This window comes from Poecilia formosa, unplaced genomic scaffold (assembly GCF_000485575.1).
Source record: "Poecilia formosa unplaced genomic scaffold, Poecilia_formosa-5.1.2 Scaffold56, whole genome shotgun sequence".
Lineage (NCBI taxonomy): Eukaryota > Metazoa > Chordata > Actinopteri > Cyprinodontiformes > Poeciliidae > Poecilia > Poecilia formosa.
This window is the reverse complement of record NW_006799995.1, coordinates 686,220-700,245: the sequence shown is the minus strand read 5'-3', so window position 1 is coordinate 700,245 and position 14,026 is coordinate 686,220. Positions and strand designations below refer to the sequence as shown.

The window sequence follows — 14,026 nt, the reverse complement described above, 5'->3', positions numbered from 1 at the left end:
CTAAGAACATCCCCAGAGACTTTTAAAGAGAACTAATCCATAGTCTCATAGGTCCTCCACTATGTTCATCAGTAGCTAATTAGTTCTTTCCTATATTTATTCTTTTTGTTCACACAAAACCCACCCATACTCAACAGCAGTCTTTCATTCTTCCTCATATTCGCTGTGCCCCCTTCATGGTTAGTAACTGCATTTGGGACTTTTGAAGCTTCCTTCCGTCAAGAGATTTCGCCAAGCTCTCTTTGCCATTCCTGTCAGGTCAGGTGGGCTGATGGTTTGCATCTTTGAAATATTCATTTTGGATGGATTTAACAGTGCTTGAGAATTGGGATAATGTTTTCAAATCAAACTTTGCTTTAACTTCTCCACGTTTGTCCCTGGCCATTTTAGTGTGGGTTTTGCTCCTCATAAACTTTGTCCAGTAATGTTTTCTAGCAAACCTCAGTGGCCTTCACATGGAAGCTGAATACAAATGCAGTCAACAGCTTTCAATTTTTAATCTGAAAACCATGTATTATTTTCCTTCTATTTCACAATTTCGCATAACTCTGACTTATCACATAAAATCCAAATGAAATGCACAAATAGGTATTTTTAAATTCACCAAGAGTAAATAACTTCTACAGGAATGAATACTTTTGCATGGTGCTGTATTTTGGAGATTGATCATGTCAGGAGGGAAACTCTGACGAGACAAAGGAGCCAGTTTTATGCCTTTATCAGTTGTGGGAACAGCAAGTGCCGTTATAATCCCAACAAGAAGGAACATGTAGGAACAAGACTGTGCATCATAGCAATGTCCTTATCTTCTCTTCAACAGAGAAACCTATCATAAGCTTTCATCGAACGTCTGGAACTGCTACGTTCTGTTTTCGTTGTTTGACACAGCAAAGTAAATGTTCACTGAGTCACTGACGAATTAACAGGAGGTGCCCACATATAGAGAGGATGTTTACTTCCAAATCTAGCGAAAGGGACACGCTGTCACAGTAAACAGGGTGATAGATCACAGATGTCACAACTTATTTCTGTATCTCTGACTCAATACGAGTGTTTGTCCCGAGTCTTAACAGTGAGGGCCCTGTTCAAAAGCAAGAGTCGAGATGAATGTTGGGGGAATAGCATTTTCAGAGCCAACAAACTATGATCCTCACTCTCCAGGAGGAATGCAGTCTACTGACCGTCAAACCTGCTCAAACGTTCTAGAAAATTAAGCACATGTGGGGAGTAAAGAGGAGTTTGGGCCAGCATAGGTGACCGCAGTTAAACTGCATCACCCAACTCAGACAGGATTCCATTATTTGTGCCTCCTGCGTGAGGCGCTGATTCCTCCAAACATTTGTCGCCCAGAGTGGTCACGACCTTTGCTCTTCGTAGTTAGGAAGAACTGGGTCTGAAAGAGCAAAACGTCAGGCTCCATGGTAACCAGAATCCTGGTATCTAACCTGACAGAGTTAACTGGAAAGTTTTTCTCAGAGCAGAAGCCTTCATCCCCTCAACAGGGTGAAACACTGAAGCTAGCAAATATACCAACAAGTGTTTTAAAAGGCAGCCGAGATTGGAGGCAATCAGTTTTTTGATTAAAATAGAGTGGTGCCTCTATTTTAAAACACGGTGTTGAGGACTTGCGAGTTCCTGTGTGTCAGTGACTGCAGTAAATATTTCCCAGGCATTCCAAATGTGGACTGACTGTCCTTAGAGTGCAGCAATAAATTCTCCAGACAAATACACACATCCGAGCTTTAGTTTCTCTTTCATGGTCATCTTCTCGTGGCATCTTCTGCGTAAGATGCTGGATGTCTTTTTAAGGCCAGAATCCAAGCTGGGAGTTGCCTGATAAGAATTGTTTTACATTTCAGTCAACGTCACACATAAACAAATGAGAGAAGTGCCAGAAAGATTGGTTTCAGGTTTTCTTTGAGGTCTGAGCTGCCAATTTTATATTTTTTTTTCCCTGAACAATGCTTTATAAAGACAACTACTTAAATAACTAAACGGAATATGATTAAAGGCCAACATACTCCATAAGATCAGAAAATTGTGTTCCCTCTTCCAGAAATTTTGACAATCTTTGCTGCAACACTGATTTTGATATCTACAGGTCACTTTGATTTGCTTTGAGAACTTATTTAAAAGTACCTCTGCAGTACATTTAGTTGATTCAACATGATTGTAACACGATGTAACACATTGGTGCATATCAGGGCAGAAACTTAGCAATGAAGTAAAATGATTTGTCTTTAGACATTCAAAGCCCGATTGTGCAAAGTGGTCTGTGTTATTTGGAAGTGGAAGAAGTTTAGTACCCTCTCTTGATTACCCCCTGCCCTCTTAAATAATAATCAGATGTGTCAGTGTTTGACCAATATAATTTCATCAGAGCCTCATGGATAAGAATAAAGCTGCATATGGAATCTAACATATAAAGATTAAACAAAATTGACCTACTACGTCCTCATGGACCCATTTTGTGCTGACAGTTAAGGTGTTATTAAAGGCAGAATTCAGTTGTAATGTTTCTGACAGTGGTAGCATTCATTCTCAAGGCCAGATTGCAGAGTACAAAGAGTGTTTAATTAATTCATGCATGTAATACTGTCAGATTATCATGCTAAACAGCATTTAAATGGCTAATCCACATGAAGGCTTTCTCTCCGACCACTGATATGCAAAAGATGCGATTATTGTGCATCTCAGAGAAAACCAAACACTTACTCCTTCTTCTCTGCAGGGAGCAAGAGATAATTTGGAGCCCTCACCATCCACTTAAAAGCTCCCCTGCATTCAGCTTAACAAGCACATCATTTGCTGTGATTTGTCAGTGATTTTACATTTAAAACACAGCGTATAATTCAAAATTTGCTAGGATTTAAACCTTTACATGAGATTAATTTAAGAATCTCTCAGCGATGCAGTGATGAGCAATGTTCACACGAGACAGCTGACTGTTTTCTCTGATTTTCTTAGCTTTTTTTTTTTTTTTTTGTTAAGCATTAAACCATTCATGCACCATGATATTTTAGATTTAAAGTTTTTAGCTTTTTTTTTTTTTTTGGTCTTTGTCTTTTTCTAATTAACAATGTTTCCAACTGTGTATGCCTCATAAACAAAGTTTTAACACTGAAATCAATTCCAAGCAACAAACAACAAATTACAGCCCATGAGAGCTCTGAAGAGCAAAGTTAATTCGCAATCAGCTTTCTTTGCCCACTAAATAAGATTATTAGGTTATGCTCTGCTACTACATGCAGTGGTTTCACGTTGATACCATAACTTTGTTGACTATATGTGACTGTCGTGGAGTTTTGCTCTTCCCAGCGCAGCACTGATTAAGTGGCTAAGAGACTCACCCCCTGCCTGGTAAGGCTCTTACACTGCACGAGCCGATCTTAATGGATAACAATGAGCTGCTCAGATGCTGACAGCATCTAAATATACTTCATCCTGTCACGGCATATCTATTATATTTAACATTTTTGATCCATCAAATGTGCTAAATAAAAAAATAGGATTGTTGTGTGCATGTTTCTGAATCATAATGTATGGAATGTTCACTATGTAAAGGCATTGATGAGGTTAGATCTCCACCCTGCAAATTTAGGGTTTAACGGAGCACTGCAGCAGCATGCACTAATTATACAATTACAGAATTTGCTGAGGGGCATTTATCTCCAAACGTCTTTGACAGGGAGAGAGAGAAGCGAGCTGGAGACAACATGCCTAGCATGTTGCGACATATGCTGTATCTACTTATCCGTGGGTGTAGGATGGTTGAAAAACTATGAATGACTTACTGAGGCAGCATTATGTCTTCTGTCTGTGTTCCCACTGGGGACTGAGAGTTGGTGACTTTCCATGTTATTTTTTTTTAACTGTGAAATGTTGAAATACTTATAAAATAGGGCTGTTGTAAATGATTACTTTAGTAATTGAGTAATCTATTGATTATTCTGACAATTAATTGAGTAATCGAATAAAAAAATGTGATAAAATAAAATACTTGTAAATTCTGCCATAACAGCAGTATCGGATATCAACTTCGGCCCAAATTTTCATATCCGTGATTCCCTATAATTACTTTTCTCTAGTTCAGAAAATTAACTTGTAACAATAATAGCTTACATTTAAAGTTAACTTGGACAAAAATTATGCAAAAATCTGAAATTACATTCAATCTAATAATAAAGCAGCAGGCTCACAAATACAAAAACTCTATACTCCAGTTTTTATATTCTTCAGTGAATTTAATTAATAGATGAGCTCTCACTTTGCCCAGCCAGCTATAGCTTTTGAGTCCATGTTAGTGACGGGATCTTCGGCACCTACGTCACACACAGAAACGCATCTGCCTGCCACAGTGCGCTCAGCCACCCAGTTGTTGTGGCCAGGATGGTGGTACGTTTATTTTACGGTTTGTCCGTAAAGCTACACTCATGCTAAGCATCAACAGCTGTCCGCAGTGTTCCATCTATCCGCGCCACCTGTATAAATACTTTTGCCACACTCATCACCGCTGTTTGCTGCTAACCGGCTAACTAACAGGCAGCAGTTTTAGGAGTTGTATTCCTTGGATCGCGCCCGTCATTCTAAGGATACTTATTGGTCCCTTGACAAACAATAAAAACCTGAACAGTGTCATCAATCAAAGAAATCCCCTCAGACCGAACTTGAAAATTATGCTGTTAGCAAGTAGCATCATAACGTCTAATAACTCAGGCGGAAGTGAGAGCGTTGTGCAACACAAATAATATCTGGCTGGGGACATACTTGGCGCAGATAATTTGCCTCAAATTTGCCTCAATTTGAGGCAGATCAATTTCACTTCAAGGAATTTCAATAATCAAGGTACTTGAATCATTTGAGTTATCACTGCAGCCCTAGAATGAATGTATAACTTCTAATAAAATATTTTCTCTTAAAGAATGTAATTCCACATAAGTATGCTCAAAATTTAAATTTTTACACAGCCCTTGTGAATGATTCAACTAATATCAACCTTTTTGTTTCATTTATTGTATGATTTTTTTTAAAGAATTACAAAGTCTGTTAATGTGACACAATAGCCTGAAGCTTTGACCAAATGGACTGTTTTGTGTCAGATGGAGTCTCCATCTCACTCACTCTTTCTTTTCTAAGCAGATCAATTTCTAGGTAAGTTCTTTCTAATCAGTATTTTAATTTAGGTGCATCAGACCTTTAATCTTTAAAAGAGGCTTACCATTGTAAATAACTTTTGAGTCCTCAAGTGTTTGAGATTTTACTACTACCTTTTATATTGCCAGTAAATCCATTTGCAACTAGATGTATGGGTTCCCCTGTTGACTGCTCAGGCTGTTGTGTTATTTCCTGTGTGAATTCATTCTCTAACTTCAGAAAAGTGCACTCAGACAATTCACCTTCTGACATTTAGAATGTTCTCATTCTTTCTCTGCATCTAATAAACCAGAAAATGCAGGTTCTAAAGGGTTCAGATCACTTTTTACTTATTATTGTTTACACAGGGAAACCTGAATATCTGGGTTTTTCAAGAAATAAATTATTACTTTGACAAAACCACTCCTACTTGAGTAATTCCCATGGCTTTATGATCCAAGTAAAGCTGTAATATTTGGGAAACTACAAGCTTCTTCAGTGTGTTATCTGGTAATTGCCACTTTGACATTTTCATGTGGGTCTACATTTGTAATTTATTCAGTAAAAATGAAGCTGTCAAAAACCCTCACAATACTCTCCTTCAAAGAGCAAATTGTTCATGGCTCCAGAAAGGTGATCTATGGGCAGTACTGGCAAATCAGAAATGTTTTTATTAGCTCAGCAGAATATAATTCAGTCTCTCAAGCTCTAATTAAACAATTTATTTTCCATAACTTTGAACCAAGTTACGGAAATGAAACAGAGCTGATAAATCAAACTTGGCTCTTTGTCATTTTCCACAACCAGCTTTTCAGTTAAACATTTTGCACCCACATAAACATTTAAGCTCTAACCTTTGCAGTCTTGTTTATAACAGAGGTGCAGATTATTTGGAAATGTGCTGGTACAAGACTATTGTTCACTTCTGTGATGATGGTATCAACTCTGATTAACCTTCATTTTCCTCTAACTTATTTTGCTTGTTCATGGCCCTGGAGCTTTAGCCTCTCAATCTAAAGCCAGTGTAAGGTGTGGAAGGGCAGAGAGAGTCCATCCAGCCATCAAAAGATATTACGGACAGCTAGAGCACAAATGCAGTGAAATACAAAAACCTACTAAATACTGCATCTCTGCTAAGGCTGTACAATACATAGATCACTAACATATTGTCATCCTACTATCAGCGTGTCTGTTTTCATCTTGCACTTTCATAAAACGGCGATGTCATGAACCTTGAAAGTGGAGCCCTCGCCTAAGCTACTTCTGGCCATTCAAATATCAAACCTGCACTGAAGAACCATACATGGTGTGGAGATGAGTTTGGTTGATAAGTGTTATAGAGAATCTGGGTGTTGAAAATCTACTATTTTAAAGCTTTAAACATATTGTTGGTGTGTGATGTCTGTTTTTTAACTTTGGCAGAGGTCAGATCTGTTCTTCTTGGTGCATTTCACAGCAAACTGTCCAATTTGTGTTTATGGAAAGAAATGATGCACATTAAATGCATACAACATGATGGTGATCTCTGTTTTCAGCTGATACAAGGCAGTAACTAACTCATTTGGCCAATTAGTCTGTTCGACTTCAGTCTCCCTCACCTTTTACAAAACACACGTAAACGGCAAAAATGCACCCACGTCCTGCCATGAAGTGTTTTGTAAACAGTCATTGATGCTTTGGGTATTCCAACACTTTTCTATCAGAAACTTTGATTTCCTCTCTACATTGAGCGATAGTAGTCCATCTTATGACTAGCCTCATTTCCCTTGTGCGTCAACAAACTGATAGCTCATGGGCCTGTCACCACCATTGTTCATTGACTGGTCTCCTGTTGATAAATAAACTGACCACTACAATGCAGGAACACATCACAAAAACTGCAGATTTGCTCTGACCCAGTCATCTAGACATCACAATTTGATCCTTGTCAAATCTGTTTGGATCTTTTTGTATGCATATTCTTTCTGCTTTTAATACATCAACTTTGGAGGACAAAGCGTTCACTTCCTGCTCTATTAATCCTACCTGCTATTCCTGTGTCTGGTCACAACGGTGTCGCTAATTGGTGAACACTATGTTTTTTTAATGGTTTAAAATAAAGAAAAATAAAACGTACACCACTTTCTTTTTTCATGCAGTGAAATTAATGTCCATGATATCAAATGAATAATGCGTCAGATTTTCAACTGATGGTATCAGTTGAGTAAATTAAAGTTAATTTAAACTTAACTTAAATTAAGTTTAGAGTACACCATCCAACGCCTCAATCTTTTTCTACAGTTAAAGGAATTAAAATCTTAATTTTCTAAGTTTTGTGGTTTTATGATTTTTCTGCACATTTCTGCTTTATTCTCCAATGTGGCAAAACAAGACCCTGTTTGTTGAATGTGAAGGGGATCTCACAACAATCCCAGCACAGGATGCGTTTCAAGATTTATCCTGATCTCATGTGACAGTCGGCTCTTCTGTCTATTAATCTGCTGGAAGCTCAAACTAAACATCACAGCAGGGAGCAAGATTCCCTGCAATTATCACATTTGAGTCAAGCTGGGTCACTCACAGAAAAACACTGGGACATATTTTGCCCAGAGCTTCAGACAGCTGAACAGCTCTGGCCAAATACTCGTGTCAACCAAACCACTAGCAATTCCTTTCACTCACAACAGGAACAGAAAAGAGAGTCGTACCATAAACTCAGAGTGTCAATGGTAAAACATAAGTTCTGCTGCAAGCACCGTGCTGCAAGTGAAGTTTTAAGGCCTAAGCAGAATTTATTTTCGAGGTTCACCTTTTCACTTTTCAATATTTACTGTCCACCATTTCCTGTACAGTTTTAGCTCAGAACAATAACAAAAAAATATCGTCCAGTGAAATATTTGCCTCTTGGCAGATTTCCTCTACTTTGGCTTTTTTTTTTTTTCGTCACAATGAAATATATTTTAGAAGATCTAATACATTTTAATGACCTGTGTTATTTAGTGTGATATTAAAATCCTTAGAGCAGGATTTTATTTAGTATGGGAAAAAAATGGGTTTGTGAAAGCAAACTGGCTTTATGTGAAAATGTAAGGCATGAATAGACTTAGCCACAAAACAACCCAGAGAAGCATTTAAATCATGGAAGACCTCAGCGGAGGTAAGCGTTTAGATCAATCAATCAATCAATCAAAATGTATTTGTACAGCACATTTCAGCAGCAAGGCATTTCAAAGTGCTTTACATAATTAAAATAAAAACAGCATGTGAGAAACAGATTTAAAAAACATAATTAAAACGTAAACAGTGAGAAAGAGAAATAAAAAGCTGTAGAACTTTAGTTGAGATGCCGTCAACTGGGACTCCAACCCTTTGGACTTTAGTCAAACGCCGTTTGACAAGCACTCTAACCTCTCGGACTTTAGTCAAAACGCCGTTTGACAAGGACTCTAACCTCTTGGACTTTAGTCAAAACGCCGTTTGACAAGGACTCTAACCTCTCAGACTTTAGTCAAAACGCCGTTTGACAAGGACTCTAACCTCTTGGACTTTAATCAAAACGCCGTTTGACAAGGACTCTAACCTCTTGGACTTTAGTCAAAACGCCGTTTGACAAGGACTCTAACCTCTTGGACTTTAGTCAAAATGCCGTTTGACAAGGAATTTAGAATTTAATAAAAAGATAATAATGACTTTCAACAGAGACATCCATTGTGAAAATCATTGCTTACCTAAAAGAACACAAAAGCTCCTCTAAACTTACTCTCCTATATTCTGTGGACTGGAGAGAAAAATGTAAGTTTTTTTTTGTTTTTTTTTTAAAGACGTACATCCCATCACATCCGAACAGCCATTCAGAAAAACAAAATCATACTGACAACCAAACTTAAGGACCAAGGTGATTTGTCTTTATGAATAGAACCATGAATTCACCTTCCCCGAGTGTCCAGCCATTAGTTTCCAAACTTAGGCTCAAGCAGAAGGTTTTAGAGTTGATCAATTTACATCTGGATTTAAACCTGATTCAGTTTCTGTGGCATGACCTTCATGCTCAAAAATCTTCAAGTCTGGCTTAATAAAAACGATTCTGTGAAAAGTGGGGCCAACATACCTCCCTATTAGTGTAAATGTCTCAGTCCTTATCAGAAATATTTGATAACAGTTGTTGATGCCAAGAGGGACAACGGTCATTAGTTTTAGAGAGCAATTATTTGTCAGGGTCAGGGTTTTGTTTGATCAGAGATGCGAGACAAAAACAGAAAAATGTATAAGCCTTTAAAAACACTTTTTCATGGTACTGTGGGTGGCTTAACACTTAGCTAAAATTATAATACTGGGTTTTTCAAATAGTGAATTCAAGCAACTTTCAGGTCTTGTTTTTGATCTTTTTCAGCTCTTGACACATTTCTGAGTAGTTTGCCATAACCTCTAGTTAAATGAAAAAGTGCATGCAAAAATAAAAAGTAATTATAGCACGGAATGTAAAGCTATGGTATGTAAAGCCTTATCAGCAACAGCTGAAAAGAAATGCAATTTGTTTTTGTTTTGTTTTTTATTAAAACAACTCATTTCTTTGGGCCAGAACATAATCAGCCTCAAACTCTGTAACTTGTGCTGGTCTTGGATGCCCGTTTCAACTTTTTTAATTTGTGATAAATTCAATAGCTAATCCCCTTCGAAATCTTTTACAAGTTTTTTTTTTTTTTTCTTAATCATTGCGATGCGAATTTAACACTAAAAAAATAAAATATTCAACAGTGTGTGTACGGTTTTTGTTTCTCTGACTCTGCAATAAGATTTTGCACTCCTCCACGTCTTCACAGCTGATATTTTTATGTACTGTCTCTGAGCTCCACGTACTTAACTGAATGTTTTGACTTGGCGTTCTGCAGTTGCGTTTGTAAATGATGAGGTTTACCAAAGCAAAGTGCCTAACCCGGAATAGAGGTAGGAAAATATAAAACTCACCCACAAGCAGAGCAGCTTTAGAGCAGGACCTCTCTTGGCTTCCGAAGAAATGTTTAGAGAAGAAAAAGTCCACTCCGCAGTGGGAGAACTAACAAACGCCACTGCCGTGTAAACTTTACCACAAGTTTTATAACCTCCGCTGTTGACCGCCCGAAAGTCTGCTGAGTGACGGGCAACACAGAGAGTTGTTAACAACTGCCGCTCCGACTCATGTCTCCGCAAGGTTGTTCCTCTATTTTGGAAGCTTGTGGGGTCAAAGGACAAGGAGCGACTCTGTATGCGCTGAGTGTCTCTTGTCACAGAACATGATAGGTACGTATGGGCTTGGGGTGAAAAGTGGGTAAATGGTTTTTGGTGCGCGCTCGTGCGTAACAGCAGCGTCATTCTTGTGCCCTCGAGCACATCCATCACCTCTGACGAAGCGTAGAGGCTAATATGGAAAACAGCAGCCAGCTACGAATCTCGAAAAACATTATCAGTGACCTGAATGTGTGCACGTTTGCTGCCGAGATCCCTCACTCCTGTCTAAAATTCACCAAATTTCCATACTATGATATGATTCCATATTATGATTATGATTATTTCAATGAGAATGCCCTGCTGCCTTTACTGTATGTTGCATTAGGTGACTGTAAAGCGCAGGTGCATCTGTTTGCTCTCTATTAGTCCACCGCACCCGTCTGAGTTTGCGCAAACACGTCACCTCCTTAAAGCAACGAGTCCCATTCAAAGAATGAAAACAAAGCTCTGTGTATTTTATCCACCAAAAGCTGAAACATCCTGTCGCCGATGCGCTTTTGTCACTTTTGTCACTTCTTTTAGCAAAACGGAAATGTTTACATGCGTATGGATCAAACTTTAAAGTAGACACAAGGAGACTTAAACCTGAAGGAGGGTGTGGTTATTATGGCACTAATGCGGGTTAAACTACCAGAGGCCAAGTGTCACCATTTAATAACAACGCCTTGTGTCATAAATATGTCACACTTTTTCCTGATGACTTACCCACGCTGTAAAAATGCCTGTGAAATTCCCGCCCAGGCACTGTGATTCACGAATGCACCCCTTCACCTTTACCACTGTACTTAAATCTCCTGAGTCAATATTTTACTGAAATACCGTTTGGCTTTTGGCTTATATCTCTAAGATTTGCACATATATAGACTGAAACGTTTGTCAATTATTCTTTGCAAATTGCTCAAACTCAGGCCGATTGGCTAGGCAGTCTCTGAGCAAGTCCTGGAACATTTTCATTTGGATTCAGGTTTGGACATGAACAAGGTCATTTTTAACACACACGTGTGCTTTGATTTAAAAACTGTTCTATTTTCGACCTTACGTGACATTATTCCTAAATGGTTTGCAGTCTTTTGCAGCTCATGTTTCTTTTCTGTTTAAATAGAGAAACACTTAAAGTGTGGAAAATAACACAAGATGTGTTTACTCAATGGTAACAGAAAATGTGTTGGAAAAACATCACATTTTGTTTTAAAATGCTTTCAACCCCACCCATCTTCTCACCAGCGCCGATCTGTCTTGAAATAATTATTATTATCCTGCCACCACCGTGTTTCACCACGGAGATGATGTGTTCAGTGTGTGCTGGTTTTACATCAAACACATAGTGTACAGGGTGCCTTTTCTGTTTTGCTCTAGTCTAAAAACAGCATCTACATCCACACGTTTTCCTGTGTTATCCACTTGGCATCTGGCAAACTGATAACAGCACTTTATGGCTTTCTTCTTGCCAGGACAGATTTGTAAAATACACAGCTAATTGTCCTGTGAATGGATTCTCCCACCTGGGCGGTGGATCTCCGCAGCTCCTCAGAGCTGATCGTTTTCCTCTTGGTCGCTTCTCCGAAGTAATGCTCTCCTTCCGCAGCCCGTCACTGTTGGCTAAAGGTCAAGGCTTGGTAGGCTGCAGTTGTGCCATTCTTCAATTTCAGATGATTGTTTGAACAGTGCTCTGGTGTTCAAAGCTTTGGATATTATTTCATAAGCCTGACCAATCTGCTGTGTTGGAGAATATTAGCATCATGGGAAGACTAAGTCCTCAGATTCCTCCATAAAATAGCTGGATTTATACTGAAGTTGAGTTGGACGCAGGTGGACTCTATTTAAAAGCTGAGTGACGTCTGGGGGGGAAATTAGTTGCACTAGATTTTCTGAAGGACGATCAGAGTAAAGAAAGCTGAATAGATGCATGCTTCCTTGAATTGTGTTTGTGAAAAAATCAAAAAAGCTTTGAAACTTTTCTTGTATTTCCACTTAGCAATTATTACAGTACCACTGTGTTAGTCATAAAATTCCAATCAACTATGCTTGTGGCTATAATGTGAAATTTAAGCATGATGGTTACTTTTTCAAGGTACTGTGCACTAAATGCAGCACATAATGAAAATTTAGCATTAATATATAGAATATTGGATCATAGCTGTAATCAGAGAACACACACACACAAAAAAAATCCATAGAAAGAGTTTGAATGAAATCCTAATTATTTAAAAGGTTTTAGAGGCCTTTATTTGAGAGTGGTCAGACAGGAAAGTGGGTAGTGAGAGAGGTGGAGGACATGCAGCAAAGGTGATGAGGCTGAGACTTGAACCTGCGACAGCCACATCGAGGACTAAAGCCTCTGTACCGGTGCGTTACTTCTGTGCCACTGCAGCACCCCATACCCTCATATTTTATGTTGATATTTAAAATTGTGTTCATTTACAGACATTTCTTGGTTTCAAGGGTAACTAAACTGTCCATTTATTGCCTGTGACCGCTTATCCTTATGGGATCACTGGTGGGCTGGTGCCTATTTCCAAGCGCTTATTGAGAAGGGGGCCTGTCCACTACAGGCCAACATAGAAATACACAAGACAGACAAACATGCACATACGCCCTCTCTCACCTGAGGACACTTTAGAGAGAGCAATTAACCCAACAGCCGTGTTATTGGACCGTGGGAGGAAGTCGAAATACATAGTGAACCCACGCAAAAAATCAAATCAGGATGCTCACCACTGTGCCACTGCCAGTACGTAATAGCCATTTTATCTATTTTATATTGTGTGGTCCTCTATTTTTATTCTTCTTTCCTGATTAGACATTTATATAACATTTCACTCACTTTCTCCAAAATAAAAACTAAAGCATGCAATTATCTGTTGCATTCTACATGCTCCTATAAATCCAGATGTGACTGCAGATCACCACAGTGAGGATTCAATCCAATTGTTACAAACAGCAATGAATGCAGAATCCTGGAGATTGATGTAACCTTCTTATTGTAGGAGGAACAAATCACTGTAGGAGTTCACAGATTCTCAGGATAAGAGGCCCATTATGAGGCGGTTGCCTCATAATGGGCCTCTTATCTTGACCCTGAGTTTTGCTTTCTGTCTGGCTCGAGGCGTCTCACTGACTTTAGGTACGATTTGTCCATTTCTGACCACATATGCTCTTCTGCACAAGACCAATTACAGTGGAAAAAAAACAAACTTTTGGCCTAAAGTGAAACCTCTCAATTTATCTTTAGCAGTTTTTACCCCTACTTTATATATGCCAACTGTACAGTAGAAGAAAAGAAGAGGGGAGAATGCTGTTGCTATGGTAATGTATGTATATTTTATTGGCAGTCCTTCCTCCTGAGGTGTAACAATGCCACCTAGTGATATGTGAGATTATTGTGCCCCCTAGGGATGCAGCGTCACAGAACAGAGATATCATTTCCACTAAATTACTTGAGGAGACACTGAAAATTAAAAAAGAAAAAAACTGATCAGGGTTTATTTTTCATCTATAATCAGGGATGTTGGAACTCTACATAGACATATTGTCTTCTGATTCTGATTCTATATGTTCTCTACTCAGTGCTAAGCATCTAATGCATGTTTTCCCTGTTTGTTAACCTATCTGTGATGAACATTTATTTTTTTGTTCATATTAATAGATC

The 14,026-nt window shown here is 38.6% G+C and overlaps 1 protein-coding gene across 4 annotated transcripts in view; it reads right to left on the bottom strand.

The window, feature by feature from the left end:
- The window catches only part of chl1a (cell adhesion molecule L1-like a), a 63,810-nt gene extending 53,328 nt beyond the window's left edge, over positions 1 to 10,482 (bottom strand). The window contains exon 1 of one of the 4 annotated variants that reach the window (XM_016672180.1): positions 10,078 to 10,482. The gene's annotated coding sequence lies outside the window, so the exon portion shown is untranslated. The remainder of the gene's footprint in view (positions 1 to 10,077) is intronic. The other 3 variants (XM_016672179.1, XM_016672178.1, XM_007553331.2) reach the window with 3 other exon arrangements.
- Between the last annotated feature and the right edge of the window lie 3,544 nt (positions 10,483 to 14,026).